At 41.1% G+C, this 26,566-nt stretch overlaps 1 protein-coding gene and 1 non-coding gene across 2 annotated transcripts in view; one reads left to right on the top strand and one right to left on the bottom strand.

Moving 5' to 3' along the window:
- The window catches only part of LOC126481424 (RNA-binding protein Raly-like), a 440,289-nt gene that overhangs the window by 10,079 nt on the left and 403,644 nt on the right, over positions 1–26,566 (top strand). The gene's annotated exons all lie outside the window — the stretch shown is intronic.
- Positions 11,948–12,023, bottom strand: Trnas-cga (transfer RNA serine (anticodon CGA)). The gene has a single exon. It is a non-coding gene; the product is annotated as a tRNA-Ser (tRNA).

The raw sequence follows: 26,566 nt of genomic DNA, 5'->3' as shown, positions 1-26,566 counted from the left end.
CTTTTTAATGTGAGCGCTTCGTTCTTGGTCGTCCACTTGTATTAGTTCCTGCTGGTTCTTGTACATATTGTACATTACCCGTCTCTACCTTTGGTTACCCCTGTTTTTCTCAGAATTGCACCATTTTACATCGTCGACCGATTTTTCCAGGTCAACAAATCATATGAACGTCTCTTGATTTTTCTTTAGTCTTGCTTCCATTATCAACCGCAACGTCAGAATTGCCTCTGTGGTGACTACCTTTCCTGAAGCCTAATAATGGTCAACTAGCACATCCTCAGTTTTTTTCATTCTTCAGTATATTATTCTTGTCATCAACTTGATGAAAGCACTGTTAAGATGATTGTGTGACAATTCTCGCACTTGTCAGGTCTACCAGTCTTCAGAATTGTGTGGATGTTACTTTTCCGAAAGTCAGACCGTGTGTAGACAGACTCATTCTACCCATCAACTAGGATTCTCGTTGCCCCAATGATTTTAGAAATTCTGATGGAATGTCAACTACCCCTTCTGCCTCACATCCCTTCTCTTAAGTTCTCCAAATCTTTCTTAGATTCTTACTCTAGTATTGGATCCCTTGTCTCTTCTGTATGGACTCCTGTTTCTTCTTCCATCACATCAGACAAATCTTCCTCCTCATAGAGACCTTCAATGTACTCTTTCCACCTATCCACTCTCTCCTCTGCATTAAACATTTATTATTCAGCTGCAGAATATGCTTGCCCTGTCTGGTGCAGATCTGTTCATGCTAAACAAGTGGATATCGTCTTGAATGAAACCTGCAGACTCGTTACGGGATGTTTGAGATCTATACCACTTGATAACGTGTATTGTATAGCGGGCGTCCCACCTCCAGATATCTGTCGTGAATGTGCGTCCAGACTGGAAATGTCTGAGGCATTATATCTCAAGACCCACGCATTACACGGGTATCAGCCTGCAGTACCAAGGCTCGAGTCAAAGAAAAGCTTTCTCCACTCAACTGAAAGCCTCACTAAACCACCTTCGAACTTCAGAGTCAATTCATGGCGTTCCAGATCCAACCACCTTGCCGGGTGGATGATCCCGATCTATAGCCTCCCACCAGGTCACGAAGAAAGCTAGTCAGTACGGAAGACCATCAACAGGCTGCGTTCTGGAGTTGGAAGAACGAAGAGCAACTTTAAAAAGTGTGGATTTGCATGTGACTCCACAGCATGTGAATGTGGTGAAGAACAGACAGTGAGCCATCTTCTTGTCGGCAGCCTATGCCCAACGTCATGCTCGGCACAGAATGTCATCGATGCCACCAAGGAAGCATGCGAAGTTGCTGCATACTGGTCACGCCGCATTTAATTGTAGCTGTAATGCTTATAGTACCATGTTTTCGAACATTTTGTGTAACTTGTAAGCTATAGTGTGTGTTTCTGACTTGATTAAATAAAAACACTGGAATTCCCGTTGCTCTCTTAATGTTACTACCCTTGTTTTTAATGTCACCAAACGTTGTTTTGACTTTCCTGTATAATGAGTCAGTTCTTCCGACAATCATTTCTTTTTCTATTGCTTCACATCTTTCATTCAGCCATTACGCCTTCACTTCCATGCACTTCCTATTTATTTCATTCCTCAGCGACTCGTATTTCTGTATTCCTGAATTTTCCTGAACATTTTTGTACTTCCGTCTTTCATCGATCAACTGAAATATTCCTTCTACTAACCATGATTTCTTCCCCATTACCTTCTTTGTACCTATGTTTTTCTTTCCAATTTCTGTGATTGCTCTTTGCAAAGGTGTCCGCTTCTCTTCAACTGTACTGCCTACTGGGTATTCCTTATTGTTGTATCTATAGCGTTAGAGAACTACAAGCGAGTCTGATCTTTCCTTTGTTCCTTTGTTCCTTTCCTCCTGTATCCCATTTTTTGTGTATTGATTCTTCCTGACTTATCTCTTGTATTTCAGCCTACTCTTCATTACTACTACATTGTGGTCCGAGTCCATATCTGCTCCTGGGCACGCCTTACAACCCAGTATCTGATTTTGGAATCTCTGTCTGACCATGATCTAATGTAACTGAAAAAGTCCCGGGTCTTTTTCAAGTATAACTCCTCCTCTTGTGATTCTTGAACATAATATTTGCTATTACCAGCTGAAATTTACTACAGAACTGAATTAGTGTTTCTCATATCTCATTCCTTGTCCCAAGCCCATATTCTCCTGTAACATTTTCTTCTACTCCTTCACCTACAACTGCATTCCAGCCCCACATGACTATTAGACTTTCGTCTCCCTTTATGTGCTGCATTACTCTTTCAATATCCTCATATACCTTCTCTATCGCTTAATCATCAGCTTGCGACGTCGAGATGTATACTTGAACTACCGCGTTTCGGTGCTGGTTTGCTGTCGATTCTGACAAGAACAACCCTATCACTAACTGTTCACTGTAAAATATTTTTTGCCCTACGTTCCTATTCATTTTTTCTTCTGCTGCAGTTGATGTTACCCTGTACTCATCTGGTTATAAATCCCTGTCTTCTTTCGATCTCACTTCGCTGATCCCTACTGTATCTACATTGGGCCTTTTAAGATTTTCTACCTTCCCTACCATATTCAAGGTTTTGACATACCACATCCCAATTCGTAGAACGTTATCTTTTCTTTGACTATTCAGTCTTTATCTCATGGTCACCTCCCTCTTGTCAAAGCCCTCCCGGAAATCCGATTGGGAGACTATTCCGGAAACTTTTGCCAATGGACAGATCATCATGATCCTTTATCGACACATGTTATGTGTCTTTAATGTTGTCGGACTGATGACCTAAGATGTTAAGTCCCATAGTGCTTAGAGCCATAGTGCTTAGAGCCATTTAATGTTGTGGCTTCCACAGCCTTCTGCTTCCTCATGCCGTTGATCATTGCTGATTCCTCTGCCTATAGGGGCAGTTTCCCACCCCAAGGACAAGAGTGCCCTGAACATTCTGTCCGCTCCTCCGCCCTCATTGACAAGGCCGTTGGGAGAATGAGGGTGACTTCTTATGCCGGAAGTCATTGGCTGCCGGTGCTGATTATTAATTAAAATTTAAGCGATAGTGGGTTTCGAACCCGGAATGAGAACGTTTACTAACTACAGACGCTACCACTAGACCATGGGTGCAACAACAGCAGTTAATCACTCGGAAACTCACTTATTCAAAATCTGTAGCTGAACTACCTATATAAGTAGTTACGTTTGGAATGAACTCTCAGAGAGCGAGTTGTACCCACACTTGGCCTGTTTCTCTTTTTTATGTTCAGGTCCACCATGTGTGAGTCCTTCATATCTTATGTTCTGTACAGGCGCAGAACTGAGCTGCTGTTAAAATAAATGTTGTTTTCAGAAAAGTGGTTCGGTATTCTGAGAGCCGAAGGGCAGGTTCGGACACCTAATTGGAAAGAGTTTTCGTTTCCTTTGCACAAACCTGCGCCGTAACTCCGAGAAGTGTGAGAGCTGTGTCGTCAAGTGTATGTTCAGTGTAGGTGACTGCAATGCGTGTGTGTATGTGTGTGTGTGTGTGTGTGTGTGTGTGTGTGTGTGTGTGTGTGTGCGTGTGTGTAATTTTTTGTGGTAAGTTCCTATGGGATCAAACTGCTGAAGTCATCGGTCCCTAGGCTTACGCACTACTTAATCAAAAACTAACTTACACTAACAAGTGGAGGTCGCCAATTGTGAAATTCAGATTCGATTCATACTGCACATAATAAAAGCTCATGGCCAGAGGTGTAACGTGGCAAAGCATCAAGATGCACTTCTCAGCCGTTGTCGAGAAAATCGACAGTTAAAATAAACCGTTGCGGTGAAATACTCTCTACGATTAATAATGTTCTATTGCGTGAGAATGGCCATAGAAGGTTGGAGGCCGTACGTCCGACCGTTCAGTTCGATCTTGGACACGGACCAGCAGCTACAGCCAAATTACCATATGCGATGTAGCCGTGCTACAGGTAGTAGCAGTTTAGCCACGCATTGCTTTGAACAGTACACTGCAGTATCGTTCGAATACGTACGTCGTTTCCTTCATTTCATGGGCGCGATTTTCTCGCACTATGACTGCAAACCAACTGCACATAGCCATGTGGTAAAATTCAAGGAAACCTCACCCTTCCTCGTCCTGAAATGCTTCCCGTGATTCAGCATTCACTCTCCGACTTAAATCTGGTTTTGTCTATCAAGTGTTCTGTGAGCCGTCTCTCATTGTGCAATATCAGTTAAGTACTCCCTCACCTTAACGTTGTGTTCTGATATCAGAATACACTTGTGTTTTTTATTACTCCTTAATTTATTTCTTGTTTTTATTGTGGTATCCTCCTATCGTTCCCAGTATCGAGACAAATCAGGGACCCCTGGAAGCAAGAATGTTGACGACTTCTTGCGCAATCAGATAGAGGATCAATTTAGAAACCCTGAGAACTGTTAATGTGAGTATACCGCGTCCGCAAACTCTTTTTCGTTTATGCCTCAAGAGATGTAGAAGACCGTTGGGTGATGTAACGCAACACGTGGCTGCGGATGTTAATCTTCATTTACTCTTTCTGAACTGCGAGTACACAATGAACTGCTAAATAAAAATTCTGCACTACCCTCTGGAGAGGCAGTGTGCGGCCATTTTTAACAAATAATGACATAGTCGCAGCAAAGATCCACACTGAAACAGGAAAGGCTTTTTTATACTCGTTACAGTTAAGAACCACAATATTTCACATCAGGTAATTCATTTCGGTTTGTGATGTGCATCCTTGAGACTCAAAAGAAATACCAGAATGGCATCATACCGTGCAAAGTGCACCAGATTTACTCGTACGAAGTAAGGGAATCAGAAATCAATTTTTGAGCCAGTAACACACTCACATACCTGAGCATAAACAATTTTTCAAAATGGCTCTGAACACTATGGGGCTCAACTGCTGAGGTCATTAGTCCCCTAGAACTTAGAACTAGTTAAACCTAACTAACCTGAGGACATCACAAACATCCATGCCCGAGTCAGGATTCGAACCTGCGACCGTAGCGGTCTTGCGGTTCCAGATTGCAGCGCCTTTAACCGCACGGCCACTTCGGCCGGCAACAATTTTTCAATCACAGCTCGACGACAGATGTAAATATGATACAGTCAATGTAATTGTTCAAACAAGTCTTGTCGTTTTGATCTATAACCAAGTACACAATACCACGTACACTATTGTAACTGACAAGTTGATACTATACAACGCCATTCGAGATGGCCGTGAAACGAACGACTAACAAGTCTATAGCACGACGTGCAAGGATTCACTACTGCACATCCAGTTTACGTGAAGTGTACAATTATTCATTTATGGAACAAACAAATGGTCAAAACCCTTTCAGTAAGGGTCAATAAAGCTTATCAATAAAACTTCATGCTAGTACAATCAGAAGAATGCTAGAATATACGGATTTACGAAGAAGAGGGAGAGTTTGTGTAAACAGAAGTAACAATATCACAAAACAGATTGTAAAAACACAGCATTGCATTATTTAGAACAGTTTGCGAAATAGAACCAGCTTGAAGTAACAAATTTGCTAAAGCAGGCTGTTGCAGGATGAAACACTTCTCAGACTTTCGCGTCCAGGAAACTCTGATATAACTGAAGCAGCTTTCCTTATTCTACTTTGAAATCATTCAATTTATGTGTGCTGCAACCTTTTCCCGAAACTACAAAATTTACCGTGGAAAAGTAAAGCTTTTCCAAATTTGGAAAAACACCTCCAGGGTACAATATCATTATGTACCTGCAAAAATAAATTCTATTTCTATTTAAAATTGTTTAATCTACAACATAATATCAGTGCCATATGTAACTGTCAGTGTTTTACATTATTACTCTACTACAAAACAATAACCAGCAAGAGTAATCAAATTAAAATAAGTATTATCAGAAACCAGTTAGAAGTAAAAGATGATCTGAAACAGAAACTATTGTCCACCAACACAAATTCCCATTCTCAACATACGGGAAATTGTTAAGACATTAATAAAACTCAGTTCATTTGCCAATTCCACTTGTTCTACTGTAGAAGACCTTCCATTTCGAGGTACAAGATGCTGGACGACTGACGAAATATCACTGAACTGTCCACAAACTGGCTAACTTGTTTTAAAAATATACAGATTTCTACTCACCATAGGACTCTGCAACCGAACAATTAACACTATCTTCCAAATAGATTTAGTATGTTATACAGCACTTAAATATATAGCACTCGTAATAGTGAATGACGCAGCCAGCCACCAAAACTATCATTAACGACTGCGGAGTTCACAAGATCCAACATGGATAAAATAACATCATGATGATGATGAGGCCCAATACTCCCAGGAGTGTAGGGGACGATGCTGGAGACCCGCACCGCTGTACAAGGCAAGGTCCTAGCAGAGGTGGTTTGCCATTGCTTTCTTCCGACAGTAACGGTGTTGAATGATGATTATGAAGACGACACAACAACATCCAGTCATCTCGAGACAGGAAAAATCCCTGACCCCGCGAGAACGCTACCGCAAGACCACGAGCTGCGGACTAACATAACATAGCACTCCTAATATTTTCAAACACTGCACGAAACACAGCCTCATGTCCGATATGAAGGAAAACAACAAAAACTGCCGCAAACTGCTTATGGCGGTTTGTAGTGCGCATTCTGTCATGTGGTTCTAAACTGAGTCACTAGGCAGAAACATCCACCAGGAAACAACGAGTGTTTCTGGGTACACTATTCTCCAGGTACTGCACTCTCCCTACAAGATGAAAACAAGTTCAATGAAATTACCCTATCAGTAAATCTCAAGATAGAAGTTAACGACTTTCTGTTGGTATATGTATATGCGTCAAGTTACTATCGTGCCATTATAAGTCTGTGACATGCTTTTTATATATATATTGCGGGATTTTAAAAAAATGCTTTTCCCATCATAATGGAGAAGTACCTATACAAAAAGAAACTGTTTTAACTAGCGGTTTGTCAAGTTGCATAACAGCATAGCATGATGAGAGCAGGAGAACTGAATTTTTCGAAATTTTCGTGATTTATTTCAAGAGTTGAGCCAAAGAGAAAGGATATGTCTTTATTAAATGAGGTCGAGTGGACTAGATTTGATTAGACTAGATTCAGTTGTCGTTCCACAGACCCAAAAAGAAAATGATTCTCATGGGAGTGGAACACATCAGAAAGTATGACTTTTTTCTTTTTTTTTTTTTTTTTGGTCATCAGCCTACTGACTGGTTTGATGCGGCCCGCCACAAATTCCTTTCCTGTGCTAACCTCTTCATCTCAGAGTAGCACTTGCAACCTACTTCCTCAATTATTTGCTTGACGTATTCCAATCCCTGACTTCCTCTACAGTTTTTGCCCTCTATAGCTCCCTGTAGTACCATGCAAGTCATTCCCTCATGTCTTAGCATACGTCCTATCATCCTGTCCCTTCTCCTTATCAGTGTTTTCCACATATTCCTTTCCTCTCCGATTCTGCGTAGAACCTCCTCATTCCTTACCTTATCGGTCCACCTAATTTTCAACATTCGTCTATAGCACCACATCTCAAATGCTTCGGTTCTCTTCTGTTCCGGTTTTCCCACAGTCCATGTTTCACTACCATACAATGCTGTACTCCAGACGTACATCCTCAGAAATTTCTTCCTCAAATTAAGGCCGGTATTTGATATTAGTAGACTTCTCTTGGCCAGAAATGCCTTTTTTGCCATAGCGAGTCTGCTTTTGATGTCCTCCTTGTTCCGTCCGTCATTCGTTATTTTACTGCCTAGGTAGCAGAATTCCTTAACTTCAATGACTTCGTGACCATCAATCCTGATGTTAAGTTTCTCGCTGTTCTAATTTCTACTACTTCTCATTACCTTCGTCTTTCTCCGATTTACTCTCAAACCGTACTGTGTACTCATTAGACTGATCATTCCGTTCAGCAGATCATTTAATTCTTCTTCACTTTCACTCGGGATAGCAATGTCATCAGCGAATCGTATCATCGATATCCTTTCACCTTGTATTTTAATTCCACTCCTGAACCTTTCTTTTATTTCCGTCATTGCTTTCTCGATGTACAGATTGAAGAGTAGGGCCGAAAGGCTACAGCTTACACCCTTCTTAATAGGAGCACTTCGTTCTTGATCGTCCACTCTTATTATTGCCTCTTGGTTGTTGTACATATTGTATAAGACCCGTCTCTCCCTATAGCTTACCCCTACTTTTTTCAGAATCTCGAACAGCTTGCACCATTTTATATTGTCGAACGCTTTTTCCAGGTCGACAAATCCTATGAAAGTGTCTGGATTTTTCTTTAGCCTTGCTTCCATTATTACCCGTAACGTCAGAATTGCCTCTCTCGTCCCTTTACTTTTCCTAAAGCCAAACTGATCGTCACCTAGCGCGTTCTCAATTTTCTTTTCCATTCTTCTGCATATTATTCTTGTAAGCAGCTTCGATGCATGAGCTGTTAAGCTGATTGTGCGATAATTTTCGCACTTGTCAGCTCTTGCCGTCTTCGGAATTGTGTGGATGATGCTTTTCCGAAAGTCAGATGGTATGTCGCCAGACTTATATATTCTACTCACCAACGTGAATAGTCGTTTTGCTGCCACTTTCCCCAATGATTTTAGAAATTCTGATGGAATGTTATCCATCCCTTCTGCCTTATTTGACCGTAAGTCCTCCGAAGCTCTTTTAAATTCCGATTCCAATACTGGATCCCCTATCTCTTGTAAATCGACTCCTGTTTCTCTTTCTATAACATCAGACAAATCTTCACCCTCATAGAGGCTTTCGATGTATTTTTTCCACCTATCTGCTCTCTCCTCTGCATTTAGCAGTGGAATTCCCGTTGCACTCTTACTGTTACCACCGTTGCTTTTAATCTCACCAAAGGTTGTTTTGACTTTCCTGTATGCTGAGTCTGTCCTTCCGACAATCATATCTTTTTCGATGTCTTCACATTTTTCCTGCAGCCATTTCGTCTTAGCTTCCCTGCTCTTCCTATTTATTTCATTCCTCAGCGACTTGTATTTCTGTAGCCCTGATTTTCCCGGAGCATGTTTGTACTTCCTCCTTTCATCAATCAACTGAAGTATTTCTTCTGTTACCCATGGTTTCTTCGCAGCTACCTTCTTTGTACCTATGTTTTCCTTCCCAACTTCTGTGATGGCCCTTTTTAGAGATGTCCATTCCTCTTTAACTGTACTACCTACTGCGCTATTCCTTATTGCTGTATCTATAGCGGTAGAGAACTTCAAACGAATCTCGTCATTCCTTAGTACTTCCGTATCCCACTTCTTTGTGTATTGGTTCTTCCTGACTAATGTCTTGAACTTCAGCCTACTCTTCATCACTTCTATATTGTGATCTGAGTCTATATCTGCTCCGGGGTACGCCTTATAATCCAGTATCTGATTTCGGAATCTCTGTCTGACCATGATGTAATCTAATTGAAATCCTCCCGTATGTCCCGGCCTTTTCCAACTCTACCTCCTCCTCTTGTGATTCTTGAACAGGGTATTCGCTATTACTAGCTGAAACTAGTTACAGAACTCAATTAGTATTTCTCCTCTTTCATTCCTTGTCCCAAGCCCATATTCTCCTGTAACTTTTTTTGCTACTCCTTCCCCTACTACTGCATTTCAGTCACCCATGACTATTAGATTTTCGTCCCCCTTTACATACTCCATTACTCTTTCATTATCCTCATACACTTTGTTCATCTTCAGCTTGCGACGTCGGCATGTATACCTGAACTATCGTTGTCGGTGTTGGTCTGCTGTCGATTCTGATTAGAACAACCCGGTCACTGAACTGTTCACAGTAACACACCCTCTGCCCTACCTTCCTATTCATAACGAATCCTACACCTGTTATACCATTTTCTGCTGCTGTTGATATTACCCGATACTCATCTGACCAGAAATCCTTGTCTTCCTTCCACTTCACTTCACTGACCCCTACTATATCTAGATTGAGCCTTTGCATTTCCCTTTTCAGATTTTCTAGTTTCCCTACCACGTTCAAGCTTCTGACATTCCACACCCCGACTCGTAGAGCGTTATCCTTTCGTAGATTATTCCATTTTTTTCTCATGGTAACCTCCCCCTTGGCATTCCCCTCCCAGAGATCCGAATGGGGGACTATTCCCGAATCTTTTGCCAATGGAGAGATCATCATGACACTTCTTCAATTACAGGCCACATGTCCTGTGGATACACGTTACGTGTCTTTAATGCAGTGGTTTCCATTGCCTTCTGCATCCTCATGTAGTTGTTCATTGCTGATTCTTCCACCTTTAGGGGCAATTTCCCACCCCTAGGACAAGAGAGTGCCCTGAACCTCTACCCGCTCCTCCGCCCCCTTTGACAAGGCCGTTGGCAGAATGAGGCTGACTACTTATGCCGGAAGTCTTCGGCCACCAATGCTGATTATCTACCCAAATTTAGGCAGTGGCGGGGAACGAAACCGGGACCGAAGACGTTTTGATTATGATTCAAAGATGCTACCCCTAGACCACCATATTCCGATATGTGTAATATAAAAACATAAAACATTTGAATATAATACAGGTACTCACTACCTGATCATTTGTCAGGTGATTGTAAAATAGGTGAATGCATTGCAGTGAACGGAAACGGCTAATATTCACAGAATTAAATCACTCTCAGAATGAAACATAGTTACGCACTTTCAATAAACTCATCATACACAAAATGCGCAACCTTGACTTACGACCAAGTACTGTCATAACTGAAATCTAACAGACATTTTTACTTAACCTGGCCTAACAGTCCTTGTTAAGATATTCATGTATAGAGTAGAAGGAGTTGCCAATCAAAAAGTCTTTCAAACTCTGTTTAAACTGTGCTTTATCTCAAACTAAGTTTTTCATGGTTGCTGGCAATTTATTGAGAATGTATGTTCCTGAATATTGAAAGATTTTGGGTCTTTATGTAGATTGTTCTTATTCCTATTATTAATACTGTGCATTGAACTGTTGCTTGGAAACAGAGACATATTACTTTCAACATATTTCATTAAGGACTATATATACTGAGAAGCAGTGGTTAGAATACAGAGTTCCTTGAACAGGTATCTATATGATGTTCTTGAATTTACACTACAAATGATTTTTATTACATGCTTTTGCGCACTAAAAACTTCTGCTCGAGTTGACGAGCTACCCCAGCATATGATTCCGTACCATATAACAGAATGGACGTAAGGAAAGTATACAAGTTTTTTATTTATTTTTGTATCTCTTACATCGGACATCATTCTCACCACAAATACATACTTGTTTAGGTGCTTCAGCAATTTTGTGGTATGCCCTTCCCAACTGAATTTATTATCAAGTTGTAATCCTAGGAATTTAACACAGTCATCCTCTTCGATCTGCATGTCTTCATATGTTATACTCATGCTAGAAGGAAATCTCTATCAGGTTTTGAACTGCATATAATGGGTGTTTTAATGATCGTGAATTAACTTTAAGCCAACATTGTTGTCAGTGAAAAATTGATTAGCAGTCACTTCTAAATCTGTACTTGACTTCCAGAATGAGATTTTTCAATCTGCAGCGGAGTGTGCGCTGATATGAAACTTCCTGGCAGATTAAAACTGTGTGCCGGACCGAGACTCGAACTCGGGACCTTTGCCTTTCGCGGGCAAGTGCTCTACCAACTGAGCTACCCAAGCACGACTGATACCCCGTCCTCACAGCTTTAGTTCTGCCAGTACCTCGTCTCCTACCTTCCAAACTTTACAGAAGCTCTCCTGCGAACCTTGCAGAACTAACACTCCTGAAAGAAAGGATATTGCGGAGACATGGCTTAGCCACAGCCTGGGGGATGTTTCCAGAATGAGATTTTCACTCTGCAGCGGAGTGTGCGCTGATATGAAACTTCCTGGCAGATTAAAACTGTGTGCCGGACCGAGACTCGAACTCGGGACCTTTGCCTTTCGCGGGCAAGTGCTCTACCAACTGAGCTATCCAAGGCAAAGGTCCCGAGTTCGAGTCTCGGTCCGACACACAGTTTTAATCTGCCAGGAAGTTTCTGTACTTGACTTGCTACTTATTGCAATGTTCGTATCATCTGGAAACAAAACAAACTTATCATCTGGTAGTATAACATATGGGAGGTCGGTAAGGTAGACAAGAAAAAGCAACAGACCAAAGAATGAACCTTGAGGAACACCACATGTAATTAATTCCCATTTTGAAATGTGAAATCAGTCAAAGGTATCTAAATGAAACAAGTGGTATTCCAATTATTCTGGTAGTAAGTGTCAGGTGGTTTCACATGAAATATGGGCACAAAGCCAGTGTCGTAGAAGGATATGTGGACACTCAGTGAGGTGCATACTGCAGTGGTAATTTTAGGTGGCTTCACCCAGGGAAACAAATTTTGTTATTGCACTCCTGTCCTGTAAACTATTTGAAAGAATGATCACATCTAAGATCAAGTAAATGTAGAACTCAAAGTATCATCGACGACATAGTATTTAGAAGTGAAGTGTAAGATAATACAGGGGAGGGATTGGGAAGGATATCGAACATAGTCTTTTTCAGTGGATCCATCCCCGAGTTTTCCTTTAGCGGTTTGGGGAAGCAGCAGTAAAAGCTAAATCTGGATGGCCAGAGAGAAACTTGAGCAGCCATCCTGGTTACAGGTCCATCAGCTTATCATAGCTATCCTCACATGGTAAGAATCAGATCTAGGTTTGTTGGTCCGTGAATGTATTTTACCCACACTTTGCTCAGGACTGGGTCAAGATGTGTGATAAACGAGGAGGCTGTGGCTACAGAAGTAATCTTTGTCTAAGAATCTAAAGAACACGATCCATCGTTGTTGTCGACGCGGAGTTATTTTCTACCTCGTATTAGTGACATTCTCAGGTTGCTACACAATCTCTTCAACTGTGAAAGCGTTGGCCTTCTCCATTACCTCGCAGGGAGTCGGCTGGTGAGGTGGGGATTGGAGTTCCTTGGGGCATGAAGGACCATCAAGCAGATAGGATGCACGAAGAACAGGGTGGTGGCAAATGTGCTCACTACCGTGAGTTTCGGAGACTGGGGACGATTGCGAAATCATTATGTGCTGCAAAGGATGATTACGTGATGATGTTACAAACTTTCAGGAACAGTGAAGCGGAAAAGTGAAAACTTGACGTAGGGGACACTGTTTGTTGGTTGATTGTAGGGTAGGTAACTTTCAGAGGTGGCAGTATTGACTGAAACAAGAGAAAAATGTGTAGTTAACGTGTTCTATAAAATGTTGTTAACGTGTTCTATAAAATATATACCATAAGACACATGGACACTTGTTCAGTAGAAAACATGTGTTTCACAGTAGCATAGCTGCGCAAATGCTTATAGCTCTTAAGGTACGCATTTTAGAGCTTATATTTACTCGACACCTTTTTTTCCTATTTTGGTCCATACTACCTCCTCCAAACATATGGAAACCAAAGAGCTTGCAGGAGAAGAAATGTGTTTCACAATACAGAAGGTGAACAAGCGCTCAAGTCTCTTAATGTGCGCATTTTCGATCCCACATTTACCAGATACTTTTTTTCCCCTCTGGTAGTTGCCTATCCTATAATCGTATCAACACAATTACTAGTATATGTATTCCACTGTCAGAGGAATCGGCAGAGTTCTCGATTATAACCTTCTCAGTAGTTTACTGACCAGGGTCCCTTATCTCAAACTATTATCCTTCTCCATTCCTCAAACATTGTCATGGAATAAGACAGCCACTGTTGTGGTAGGGAAGTATTTATTGATAACAAACGATAGTTTCTGGGGGTTAAGAAAACTTTTGTCAGCTTGATATGGGATAATACTTTGGGTTGGGGTAGAAGCATGGCGTGTGATAGGTTTCACGATGTCATGTTATTTTGGAATTAGATGAGGTGGCCTAACTCTGCCTTGTTGTAGACATTCCAAGAAAGTTGACTGGTGAGAGTGTTGTCGTTTGCCTTATACAGTGCAGGATCTTACTGAAGAGTCACCTGGAAGATGAACCCATCTAGGGGGAAAAATGCTACAGGAGGATAATCAAGAACCAATTTCTGTCTTTATGTGAGGGATGTGTTTGCAGCTAACTTAGAACAGTTTCTCAGCGTGATAGTGAATGCTGCTTTTGAATTATAGTTATCGTAAACGTTTTGGGGCAAATTTACGCATTTTACGGAGATTTATAGGAGAATGACAGTTAAATCTGGTGTCTTGTGGTAATCTTCGTAGTGTGAAGGTGAGTAGGATAACCTGCACAGAGCTCCCATGTTCTCATTACCTACTCATGCATTATGCCTATTTTATTTTCTCTGAAGTTTAGTGTGTAAAATAATTGATTTTCAGCCTACAGCCAACCAGATGTATCTTAGTTCAAAGTTGTATCTTTGTGATGATTTTTAATTCTGAGCTCAGTGAATATCAGCATGCCTACTTTTTTGTGGATTATTTCTTGGTGCCTGAATATTCACAAATGTTTCATTTTTTTACATGAGCCCATTATATGTGTCTCAGTTGAAAGTTGTCTCTTTGTGATCATGTTTAACGAATAGATCAAACTCAGTGAATACCAGCATGCCCATATTTTTGTAAATTATTTTGAAGTTCCTGAATTTTCGTAAATGGTTGGTTTTTGGCCATCAGCATACTACAAGTGTCTTATTCTAATGCTATAACTTTGCAAACGTGTTTAATGAATACATCCGTTTCACGTGGGTTCATTCAGCGTTCACATATTTCTTGAATTATTTCATGTCATCCGCATTTATATAGATTCACTAATTTTTATTGGCAGTTGCTCTCTACATGTTGATCAGTTTAGTGCCACCATTCGTGGTCTTGCTTGATAAACAGATCTCTCTTCCTGAGTTTCGGTGAATACTCAAAGGCATGGGGATTCTACATTACTCCATACATCTGAATTTATGGAGAAAACGATTTTTTCCGCTACTCATCAGTGTCGCATTCTGAAAACGCATGCTGTCGGAATGTTGTCCAAACACTCACTCGAGCTTATTCATATCTAAATAAAATCATCGTATACGTTTGACGAAAGATTCTGCCAGGTAATGATTTTTACATTTTTGTGCTTTTGTATGTGTTGGTGGTTGATTCTGACAACCTAAGAAGGCGAAGCTCACTGGTACTACCCAGTGCTCTCTAGAATCTATCAAGCGTTCCCATAGATACCCTGGAATAAATGTACTTGTCCATGCATTTTGTGAGAAAAATTCATAGAAGCACCCTGTTTAGTATTTATACTGTCCCTCAGGTCCTCATAATGTACGCTACGCGCGCTTAAGTTGCACCTATTTAATTTCACTGATCCTTGCGAGAGTTTGCTAGTACAGTGTTTCATGTGATTGTATGCCACTATAATGGCTTTCCTTGAAAATATTAGTTAGTAAATCAGTTTCGTAATAAACAGACATTCCTATGGATAGTTACACCCAGCATCTCACTAACTCCATTCCCCAGTCGCTTTGAGGTCGTCAAAGTAGAAAGTAATATAATCTCGAGGAATGAGAATATTGGGTGTTTAAGGGGCTCCGGAAAGGCTCAAAATCATGAAAAGTTCAATTTTTACTTTTTTGCGTTTTCTGAATCTGCAGACTATTACCTTTTAATAGATATATAATTTATTCAATTCCGAAGACTACAACTATTTTTAAATTTTTTTTGAAATGTGTTCTACATGGGCGTGACCCACTGTGGCGCTGTTAAACTGTTGTCAAATGGTGTTATCATTAACGTCCGTGTTCATCAGGTACATTTTAGTGATGTGAGATAAAGTATGTGTTGTGGATAACCTGTGATGGTTCAATATATATCGCTGGTGTGATTGTCGATTGTTTCATGTTTATTTACTCTGTCGTTATCTCGAAAATATTCGTAATTAATTCTGTTTCTTGAGTCTCTGTTTTGTTGAAGTATAATAATGAGTAAAAGTAAAGTTATTAGAAATCCTCTGAAGGCTTTTAAGAAAAGGAGAAATGTTGGAAAGCCAAAGGTATGTGTTATTACTGTAAACAATAAAGACGATAACCAAGTGAGTGAACCTAACCTCTCAAGTACACCTGCCCATAGCAGTCAAAGTGGGAAAGAAAATACTTCACGGAAGAAGCTTGGTTCAATGAGTAAAAACTATGGATGTTTTATGGGCGAATCGGATGTGAATGAAATATTTGATATGTCGGTTCTGAAAGGAATTTTTTCAAACTGTGTAAGATGTATTCATTGTAGTGAAGTTGGTCTGGAACTCTCCATAATAAAGCACGTAGGACTTGCTAGTGAAATACAACTGAAATGTGATAAGTGTTCATACATGACCACCTTTTGGAACAGTAAGGTGCAAGGTATTTAGAAATATGGGAATGAAGATAGGTTCTAACATGGTACGAGCGATGCTTGCTTTAGACAAGGAACGCCTTCGGGCTACAGACAGGGCTGTAAAGAGTCTATAAATACAAGCAAGAGTAAACAGGAGGAGGAACAAGAGGAAACTGGAGGAGGAGTTTGCAGAGGATGAAGATAATCCATCCTATGGACCTGGAATGCACTAAAAAGTTAATCAAATCTTTGTCGCTCGATTCCCAAAACTTTTATTTTCTCATACTAATTACATGTTTTCTAAGGATCTTCCAAAAATTTTTGTTTCAAACTTTCAGTAAATGTTACACAGTACCTTCTGCATAATTTAACACAGCCTTTTTCCAAAAAACTGTATATTTTTGAATATATAAATAAAAAATTGCGAAAAAATGTTGTGAATTTTCATTACAAATAAAAAAAATCATCTTTAATAACTGAACTAAAATTTTGTAAAATCCCTGTGTTAAGTTGTAGCCCATATTCCAATAAATAATCTGTAAAAAGTTCAACTTCCTACCTCAAATACTTTGTAAGGAAAGATGTAATTTATAAGCGTTATTTTGACATTGCAAGTATAGGGCGTTCCGGAGCCCCTTAAGAAAGCGTAACCTTGTGTCTTATCTTCCCCTATTGCCTATATGCCCATCGAATACTCCGTTGAATCATATAATTGTTGTGTGTTGCAAGTCAGAAATTAATCTCTTAATATATAATTTATTGGGCTGTTGTCACCATATTTCTTCTGTACAGTTTCCCGATTGGCATACGAGGTGGTGAGACTGTAATGGTTCTATCCTTTTTACGTACGTGCATACGTTCCCCTCCTGCAGTGGGCAATGCTCTCTTTCCCAGAGCAACCATAAAGTTCGGCATATGTCTGTCGGTCACACACCTGAGATGGGCAATATGCCTCCGGAATACAAGCCGCTGGGCATTGTGCTGCAGAAGACTGGGTGGCCCTTATGGGCGAGAGGCCAACGCATGCCCTCACAAGCAGAGCGGTCATTCTTTTGTAGAAGACCAGAAGCTTTCCTGTAAGGCCAACAGCTTTGACTTCCACCGCTTTGGCCATGTCTGCCTACTGTGCTCACCGACACAGAAAAAATCTAATGCCACAACTGTTATTGCTAGCGGCAAACAAACTCTGTCATTTCCTGCCACAGCTACAATTACTCCTCCTGGTGGCTCGCTACGTGGCTTAGATGGCTGCATTGTCCCTGCAGGGACTACGTAATTAGGAAGGGGTGAAAGATGGCGTGCCGAAAGGGTCACCACCATCCAAGACCTAGCAGGGAAAATAGTGCACGGAGTGTCTGAACAAAAGTCAAAGGTGAATGAGGTTATTTTATAAAAGGCGATCAGTTCCCAGCATGCAGGTGGCTTTCAGTAGTACAGTTATGCTTTAGATCTTTTATTTTGACTGTGGTGGAGATCAGATAATAATCGTTTTGTAAAGGATAATAGAAATTAACTGGCTGTGGTTCAAAACAAAACTTTCATGTAAAGGTAAATTTATTATAATATTATTTACATTCATGTAGCTGGTGCACTTAATTCACTCATTTATCAAAGTAACAGAATATGCCACACTTACAATGAAGAACATGTCTTAAGTGTTTAATTATTAAACTGAATCGCTGTAAGATACAACATATGGTATTAAACAGATAACAGTCATTGTGCGCAGTCCTCGTATTACATGTATCAGTAACCACTATTCATTGCGTATCTGTACCTTGATCCTGAACTCTAAAACTTTACAGTTCTCGGACGATCCAAAATGACACATTATTACAAACCCATTTCTACAAATCCGCCTCTCAGTGCCATTACAAGGCACCCGCTTGATGATAGTGACATCTTGACATTGATATATCATGTTGTCACCACTTCCATTTTCCCACTCCATTTGACGAAGTCTCTGGAGAACCTTCTTATTTCTAACCTTATCAGTCCATATTATTTTCAACATTCGTCTGTAGCACCACCTCTCAGATTCTTCGATTCTCCTCTGTTCCAGTTGTCCCACTGTCCGTCTTTCGCTACCATACAATGCTGTACTCCAAATGTACATTCTTAGAAATTTTTTCCTCAAATTAAGGCCTATGTTTGATAATAGTAGACTTCTCTTGGCCCTTTTGCGGCAGTGCTAGTCTGTTTTTGACGTCCTCCTTGATCCAACGGTCATTGGTTATTTTTCTGCCAAGGTAGCAGAATTCAATAACGTCATCTCCTTTGCAACCATCAATCCTGATGTTAAATTTCTCGCTTTTCTCATTTCTGCTACTTCTGTTTACTTTCTTCGATTTATCCTCAATCCATATTCAGTATTCATTAGACCGTTCATTCCATTCAGCAAATCCTGTAATTCTTCTTCACATTCACTGAGGATAGCAATGTAATAAACGAATCTTATCATTGATATAATCTCACCTTAACTTTTAATTCCACTCTTGAACCGTTCTTCTATTTCCGTTACTGCTTCTTGGATGTGTAGGTTGAACACTAGTGGCGAAAAACTACATACCTGGATCACTTTTATTGTCCCATCTTGGCTGTTGTCGATATTGTATATTATCCGTCTTTCTCTATAGCTTATTTTTCTCAGAATTTCGAGCATCTTGCACCACATTACACTGTCGAATGCTTTTTACAAGTCTACAGAGTCTATGAATGTGTCTTGATTTTTCTTTAGTCCTGCTTACATTATCAGTCGCAATATCAGAACTGCCTTCCTGGTGCCCTTACCTTTGCTAAAGCAAAACTGATCCTCATATAACACATCCTGAATTTTCTTTTATGTCCTTCTGTACATTACTCTTGTCAGCAACTTGGATGCATCAGCTGTTAGCTGACTTGTGGTAATTATCGCACCTGTCAGCTCTTGCAGAAAGTAAGACGGTATATCGCCAGCTGTTTTGCTGCCACTACCCTCTCTAACCCCCCGAAATGACTTTACAAATTATATGTTATCTATGTCTGCTGCCTTATTTGTTCTTAAGTCTTCGAAATCTTTTATAATGTTACTTAAAATCCGTCTTGATTGCAATTTTTTTATTCATATGACAGGTTTCGGTTCATTCGGAACCATCTTCAGATCTGATATTTCAGTTACAAGAGTAACCCGTCCAAATCCAGCAACTTTCACATGTTTATGTGACGTAGCATGTGAAAGTTGCTGGATTTGGACGGGTTACTCCTGTAACTGAAATATCAGATCTGAAGATGGTTCTGAATGAACCGAAACCTGTCATATGAATAAAAAAATTGCAATCAAGACGAATTTTAAGTAACATTATAAAATCACTGATTGCTGTTATCCCATGAGACATTGTCTGTTTTTTCCAAAGCTTTTTTAAATTCTGATTCTGATGCTGGATACACTATCCCCCCATATTTCTTCCTTGTCGAGTCCTGCTTCTTCTTCTGTCACATCGGACAGATCAGTCCCCATCGCAAAGGCCTTTAATGTACGCACTTTTGCACTTACCCGCTCTCTTATCTGCATTTATCAGTGAAATTCCTTTTGAACTCTTAACGTTACCGCTCTTGCTGTTTTGACTTTGCTGAATCCGTCCTTCGCATAATCATTTCTTTTTCGATTTCTTCGCATTTCTCATGCAGCCATTTCGCCTAAGCTTCTCTGCACTTCCTATTTATTTCATTCCTAAGCGACTTGTATTTCTGTATTGCTTCATTTCCGCGAACATTGCCGGCCGCTGTGACCGAGCGATTCTAGGCGCTTCAGTCTGGAACCGCGCTACTACTGCGGTCGCAGGTTCAAATCCTGCCTGGGGCATGGATGCGTGTCATGTCCTTAGGTTAGTTAGGTTTAAGCAGTTCTAAGTCTAGGGTAATGACGACCTCAGATGTTAAGTCCAATAGTGCTTGGAGCCATTTGAAACATTTGAACCGTGAACATTTTTGTGGTTCCTTCTTTCATCGGTCAACTGAAGTATTTCTTCTGTTACCCATGGTTTCTTCGCAGTTACCTTCTTTCTACCTAAGTTTTTCTTTCCAACTTCTGTGATGGTTCTTTTTAGATATGCCCATTACTCCTCAACTTTACTGCCTGCTGAGCTATTCCTTATCGTAGTATCTATTGCATAAGTGAACTTCAGGCCTATCTTTTCATTCCGGTACAACTGTGTCCCACTTCTTTCCGTATTGATTCTTCGTGACTAATCTCTTAAACTTCAGCCTACTCTTCATAACTACTAAATTTTGATCTGAGGCTACATCTGCTCCTGAATATTCCTTACAATCCAGTATCTGATTTCGAAATCTCTGCCTCACCATGATGTAATCTAATTGAAATCTTCACGTGTATCCGGACGTTTTCCAAGTATACCTCTTGCCATTCTTGAACAGAGTACTCGATATTACTAGCAGAAATTTATTGCAGAACTCAGTTAGTCTTTCCCCTCTCTCATTCTTAGTACGAAGCCCGTATTATTATCACGTACCCTTTTCTTCTACTCCTTCCCCTACATCTGCATTCCAGCCATCCATGACTACAAGATTTTCGTCTCCCTTTACGTAGCGAATAATCCATTCAGAGTCCTCATACACTTTCTCTATCTCTTCATTTTCCGCTTTCGAAGTCGGCATGCGTGGTGTCACCGCCAGACACCACACTTGCTAGGTGGTAGCCTTTTAAATCGGCCGCGGTCCGCTAGTATACGACGGACCCGCGTGTCGCCACTGTCAGTAATTGCAGACCGAGCGCCGCCACACAGCAGGTCTAGAGAGACTTACTAGCACTCGCCCCAGTTGTACAGCCGACTTTGCTAGGAAAGGTTCACTGAGAATTACGCTCTCATTTGCCGAGACGATAGCATAGCCTTCAGCTAAGTCAATTGCTACGACCTAGCAAGGCGCCAATTATCCTTTGCTATGTATCTAATGACGCATATACTGTATCAACAAGACCAAAGTTCACCAGTTGTGGATTAAAGTTAAGTATTCCAGCAGCTACGGACTTTTCTTTATAGCATTCATTACGTATCCTGTTTCAGACCTCACGCCAGCCTGCGTGAGTTTAAGTGCGTGCCTTTCGGTTACCCGTCACTGTGGACTGGCTGTCTTGTCAGTCCACTACAGCATGTATACCTGAATTATCATTGTCGGTGTTGGTTTACTGTGGATTCTGATGAGAACAATCCTATAACTGAACTCTTCACAGTAACTAACTCTCTGTCCTACCTTCCTATTCATAACGAATCCTACTCCCGTTATACAATTTTCTGTTCCTGTTAATATTCCCCTATACTCATTTGAGCAAAAACCCTTGTTTTCTGCCCATTTCATTTCACTGACCCCCTCTACATGTAGAATGGGCCTTAGCATTTCCCTTTTCAAATTTTGCGGCTTCCCTACCACATTAAAACTTCAGACGTTCCACGCGCCGACTCGTAGAATGTTATACTTTTGTTGGTTATTCAGTCTTTATTCCCTGGGCAGTCTCCTATCGGAGATCCGAATGGGAGACTATTCCGGAGCCTTTTCCCGTTGGAGAGATAATGACACTTTCTCCACTACAGGCCACATGTCGTGTGGATACATGTTAGTTGTCTGTAATGTAGTGGCTCCCGTTGCCTTCTGCATCTTCATGCCGTTGATCATTGCTGATTCTTCACCTTTAGGGGAAGTTTCCCACCCCAAAGGCAAGAGAGTACCCTGAAACTCTCTCTGCTCCTCCGCCCTTTTTGCCAAGGCCGTTGGCAGAACGAGGGTTATTTCTTGTGCCGTAAGTCTCGTCCGTAGAGCTGTTCATTTTTATTCTAAATTTATGTGGTGGAGGAGTTCGAGACGTTTTGATTACTGACTAATCAAGATAACTTCCTTATTCATAACTATACCAACTCCAGCATTCCTCCTATGCGCCTTTGTATTCTTAACCCTGCACTCACCTGACCAGAAATCCTGTTCTTTCTGCCACTGAAATTCTCTAATTCCCACTGTATCTAACTTAAATATATACATTTCCTTTTTTAAATTTTCTTATCTACATGCCAGATTAACGGATCTAACATTCCCCTTGCTTTCAGCCGTTCGCAGTACCAGCACAGCGAGGCGATTTTGGTTGATGCTACAACGGCAAATTAGTCAGTCATCCAGATTGTAGCCCCTGCAACTACTGCAAAGGTTGTTGCCACTTTTCGAGAATCACACGTTTGAGTGGCCTCTCAACAGATACCCCTCCGTTGCGTTGCACCTACGGTACTGCTTGGTTAGACACTGGACTCGCATTCGGAAGGACGACGGTTCAATCCCGCGTCCGGCCATCCTGATTTAGGTTTTCCGTGATTTCCCTAAATCAGTCCAGGCAAATGCCGGGATGGTTCCTCTGAAAGGGCACGGCCGACTTCCTTCCCTAATCCGATGAGACCGATGACCACGCTGTCTGGTCTCCTTCCCCAAAACCAACCAACCAACGGTACTGCTGTCTGCATCTCTGAGGCGCGCAAGCCTCCCCACTAACGGCAATGTTCACGGTACTTGAGGGGTTAAGAAAACCGTTAGGTGAAAAAATTTGCTTTTTGCTCGTCTTACTGAGATCTTGCTTATTCTGTATAATAAATAGTAGTAAATAATAATAGTGATGCTGTAACTGTTGGCTGGTAATATTTACTGACAAAATGAAACGTAACGGTAGATTGCATACTTACGGCTTTCCTGTGTTGTCGTTTTTTAGTACGACTTAAAAAGAGAGAGATCACCGATGCGTGGGTTCTCGATTGTGATCAGGAGATGTACGGATTGATTACGCGAAGGGGTTTTCGTAATTGACCTTTTGACCCGAATTGCCTTCACGCAATCAGAATCTTCGATGAAAATACGTAAGGGACCTATTTGAATGTAAAAATGGAAATGAAGGCAAATTAGTGGAATTTCGTAAGAGAAAGATTAACAGATCGGAAGTTGAACACATTAGTGGTCGCCCAAATACAATCGAGACACCGTGATGAAGAGCGAACCTGCAACAAAGCTCATACACAATTTGAACATCATTTTTGGTTAGTGAAAGAAAAGAATAAAAAGAAAATTTTAATATATTTTGAACACATTGGCTTTAAACTTCTAGACATTGACAAATACACAATAAATGCATGACTTACGTCTGATATTTCTTTTGGACATGGCGCAGTCCAATAATCGCTGCTCTGTCAGTCCGTTCCTTTTTAAAATTTAATGTCCTTGCGTGTGAGTAAGTACATTGTATCCACGCCCGAGTTACCGAAATGTTTGTTCGTCATTTCACATGGGTTTTACACAAGTTTGATAAAGGACGGAATTTCATTTCGTTACATGCCATAGTTACTGTGGTGGATCAAATAAAAATATAACTTGTAGCAATGTCAATTAGTACGTCTTAACATGTCGGCGACCAAAAGTACAAGGGATAATGAAGTCTCTAGAATATTTGTTAATAAAGTATAGATTGTCCTGTTTCGCAGCTTCTTGCTATCAAGCGCTGCGGCAATGATTTTAAATATCTGCGCCCAGCGGGTCATAGTGTTTATTTAGAGTATTTAAACGCTGGACGCGCGTCTTGGTATAGGCGTACATTAAAAAAAAATATTTTCTCTCTTTACTGTCGCGCTGCGATGTTTAGCAGCTTTATGAACTACAGCTCGTTGGCTGTCCTTTTCTTTTATGGCAAATATCTCATATGCAAAGTATCTGAAATTCAATAATATTACAAGTGTGACATCTTCGTTTGATAGAGTACGGAATTTCATTTCGCTACATGCCATAGTTACTGTGCTGCATCAAATTAAGTAATACATAGCGCGAAATTTAAAGATTTTTCAGAATTAAAATCTGATTGCGCAAATTTTGTGTATGATTGAAGTTATCTCATACATTGCACTGAATAAAGTGTATATTTTATTTTAAATTGGGAACATAAGGATATCACCTTTAGTTCTCGAGTTATTGGGTTTTGTATCGGAAAGACTTCAATCGCCATATCTTATAAATGATTCGAGTTATCGAAAAGAAGCTTCGTGCAAATGATAGCACATAATGTGACACATATGTTGTATGATAAGTACTCGAGATATTTTATTCATTGAGATATAGGAGTAACTCGCCTGCAGCAAAGTCTGGTCTGCGGCTCAGGACGCACTGAGACGCCCATAGCAGTGCAGAAATATCCAAGCGGCGCGCCTCTACACGTTCACAACACTTACTGAACGCCGTAGCGGGACGTGTATACACTCTCATAGCTGGGAAACCGTTAAGGGGTTAAATGCAAACAGTATCTACAGCGAAACTGGGATTTACAATGTCTAATTCAGGTTCAGTTCGAAAATTGTTAACTGTAACGTGAGATAGAGGGATTTTCTTGATCCTTAAACAGGTAACTCTTAACGTTCATTTCATGTCCTGTTTCCAGACTCCTCAGTTTCTGATCCGTGTAAGGTGTTGTGAACGTAGCCACGCCTCCCGGCCGACAGTAAGACGCACGCAGCGCCCCCGCACCGTGTGTCGGCGAGACCTGAGGCCCACGGCGAACGCCCCACGCCGTCGCCAGCTGCCGCTGCGGCGGGAGACCGCCTTTCCCTGCAGGGTACATTAGCAGCCGGTCATAAACAACTTTATTCCGCCGGTGCGTATTCACGCTCCTCCTTCGCCGTGAAGGGTATTTACACGTCGCCATTTATCGCCCCATAAATAAAGCACACAGCGCGCCGGGGAAGTCCCCGCGGGGCCGTAGACTCGGCGCAGACGTCACGGGCCGCCTGCCCCCTCCCCGTCGGCAGCCACTGTGCACCGTGTGATGGGACGACTGAAGGCGGGCAGGAAGGCTGTAGCAGGAGTGTGAGGGTGTGTGGCGGAGGGCGAGGGAACAGGAAGGCTGGAGGGGGGCGGTGATGGTGCTCCGGCTCACGCGACAGACGTTTCCCCTCCCTCCACTGCAGAAGGCACTTCGGTCGCACAGTGTTTTACGTCTGTATTTCAAAATCTATAAGTACGTAAACAGGAATGTCAACTACCTTATTGTCAGTAGTAAGCAGCATCTTTACCTGACAGCTGTTGTTCTTTGGATTTAGGCCGCTCAGCGAAGAATTTATAAGCTCCGGTATTTTTTGGAAGAGTGAGTAGTTAATATCTGAAATCTTTGGGTCAAGGTATGCAAATAGTACTAATATGAGATAAATTTTGTACATCTCGCTATCCCGGAAGTTATTAAAGTTTGTAAAACTGCCTTGATAAATGTGGTTGACGAAGCTTCAAAAAAGTTGGAAAATGTGACATAATTCCATAACTGACCGTCGAAGCAAAATATTCCTCAACATCTTGAGAAACATCTTGAGAAATATATATATATATATATATATATATATATATATATATATATATATATGGTGTTACAAAAAGGTACGGCCAAACTTTCAGGAAACATTCCTCACATACAAATAAAGAAAAGATGTTATGTGGACATGTGTCCGGAAGTGCTTAATTTCCATGTTACAGCTCATTTTAGTTTCGTCCACCTACGCTCAATGGAGCACGTTATCATGATTTCATACGGGATACCCTACCTGTGCTGCTAGAACATGTGCCTTTACAAGTACGACACAACATGTGGTTCATGCGCGATGGAGCTCCTGCACATTTCAGTCGAAGTGTTCGTACGCTTCTCTACAACAGATTCGGTGACCGATGGATTAGTAGAGGCGGACCAATTCCATGGCCTCTACGCTCTCCTGACCTCAACCCTCTTGACTTTTATTTATGGGGGCATTTGGAAGCTATTGTCTACGCAACCCCGGTACAAAATGTAGAGACTCTTCGTGCACGTATTGTGGACGGCTGTGATACAATACGCCATTCTCCGGGGCTGCATCAGCGCATCAGGGATTCCATGCGACGGAGGGTGGATGCATGTATCCTCGCTAACGGAGGACATTTTGAACATTTCCTGTAACAAAGTGTTTGAAGTCACGCTCGTACGTTCTGTTGCTGTGTGTTTCCATTCCATGATTAATGTGATTTGAAGAGAAGCAATAAAATGAGCTCAAACATGGAAAGTAAGCGTTTCCAGACACATGTCCACATAACATATTTTCTTTTTTGTGTGTGAGGTATATTTCCTGAAAGTTTGGCCGTACCTTTTTGTAACACCCTGCATATATGACGT

The sequence above is a fragment of the Schistocerca serialis genome, chromosome 5 (assembly GCF_023864345.2).
Source record: "Schistocerca serialis cubense isolate TAMUIC-IGC-003099 chromosome 5, iqSchSeri2.2, whole genome shotgun sequence".
NCBI classification, from domain to species: domain Eukaryota; kingdom Metazoa; phylum Arthropoda; class Insecta; order Orthoptera; family Acrididae; genus Schistocerca; species Schistocerca serialis.
The sequence above is the reverse complement of the archived record's forward strand: the minus strand, read 5'-3'. Positions and strand labels throughout refer to the sequence as shown.